Below are 1,688 nucleotides of genomic sequence, written 5' to 3'. Positions count from 1 at the left end.
CCGGCCGCACACAACGAGCCATACCCGGTGGAAATCGGCCTGTGCCTTCCGGAGATATGGGCCTCCGGGTGGGACGGACAAACCGGGGCCCCGAGCTCGCTTTCGGCGGCCCGCTAGTCGACTTCCCGGTGTGCGAACGTCATCCTTCCGGTACTCAACCGTGCCCCTTGCCCCACTCTAGCTCCGGCGGTAAAGCGGAGTCGGTCGGTCTCACGGACGCCGAGTTAGCAGGCGGAAAGCGGTGCGCAGCCTTTCGCTGTCACTCCGGCGGGCAGCATCGCACCTCCCAGTGCTCGGTACCGTCCGCTGCGCCTGGTCCGGCCGCACACAACGAGCCATACCCGGAGGAAATCGGCCTGTGCCTTCCGGAGATATGGGCCTCCGGGTGGGACGGACAAACCGGGGCCCCGAGCGGTGGCACCCTGCTCGCTTTCAGCGGCCCGTCACTCGACTTCCCGGTATGCGAACGTGATCGTTCCGGTACCCTTCGGTGCCCCTTGCCCCACTCTAGCTCCGGTGCTAAAGCGGAGTCGGTCGGTCTCACGGACGCCGAGTTACCAGGCGGAAAGCGGTGCGCAGCCTTTCGCTGTCACTCCGGCGGGCAGCACCGCATCTCCGAGTGCTCGGTACCGTACGCTGCGCCGCCTCCTGCCGCACGCAACGAGCCATACCCGGAGGAAATCGGCCTCGGCGTTCCGGAGTTATCCGCCTCCGAGTGGGCCTGACCAAGCGGGGTGAACTGGAAATCATTAACCAACGTACTTCCAGGTTTTCACCCGCAGAGGGCAGCACTCTATTCTCCGTTTTAAATTGGGCCGACCCGGCTCCGTTTCGAGACCCGGCACTCGACTTCCCGGTGTGCGAACGTGATCGTTCCGGTACCCAACCGTGCCCCTTGCCCCACTCTAGCTCCGGCGGTAAAGCGAAGTCGGTCGGTCTCACGGACGCCGAGTTAGCAGGCGGAAAGCGGTGCGCAGCCTTTCGCTGTCACTCCGGCGGGCAGCATCGCACCTCCCAGTGCTCGGTACCGTACGCTGCGCCTCCTCCTGCCGCACGCAACGAGCCATACCCGGAGGAAATCGGCCTCGGCCTTCCTGAGATATCAGCCTCCGAGTGGGCCCGAAGAGTCGGTGGCACCCTGCTCGCTTTCAGCGGCCCGGCACTCGACTTCCCCGTGTGCGAACGTCATCCTTCCGGTACTCAACCGTGCCCCTTGCCCCACTCTAGCTCCGGCGATAAAGCGGAGTCGGTCGGTCTCACGGACGCCGAGTTACCAGGCGGAAAGCGGTGCGCAGCCTTTCGCTGTCACTCCGGCGGGCAGCACCGCACCTCCCAGTGCTCGGTACCGTACGCTGCGCCTCCTCCTGCCGCACGCAACGAGCCATACCCGGAGGAAATCGGCCTCGGCCTTCCTGAGATATCAGCCTCCAAACGGGCGTCACAAATCAGGGCACATGGTCAGCTGCAAAGCAGCGTCATTACAACCTCTCACTGCACCCCACACGACATTCCGCTTGCCTGCCTGCCGCTGCCTACTCTCACCAGCGAAACAAAGTCAGGATAACACCCCAATGCAAGCAGCTCCCTTCCGGCCAACCAACCCACACCAATCCCCTTGCCTGCCTCCCACAAATTCCACCAGCCAGGCAAAGTCAAAATCAACCCACAATAAACGCACTCCACAACGG

Source organism: Heptranchias perlo, unplaced genomic scaffold (genome assembly GCF_035084215.1).
Source record: "Heptranchias perlo isolate sHepPer1 unplaced genomic scaffold, sHepPer1.hap1 HAP1_SCAFFOLD_862, whole genome shotgun sequence".
In the NCBI taxonomy this organism is placed as follows: Eukaryota; Metazoa; Chordata; class Chondrichthyes; order Hexanchiformes; family Hexanchidae; genus Heptranchias; species Heptranchias perlo.
The sequence above is the reverse complement of the archived record's forward strand: the minus strand, read 5'-3'. Positions refer to the sequence as shown.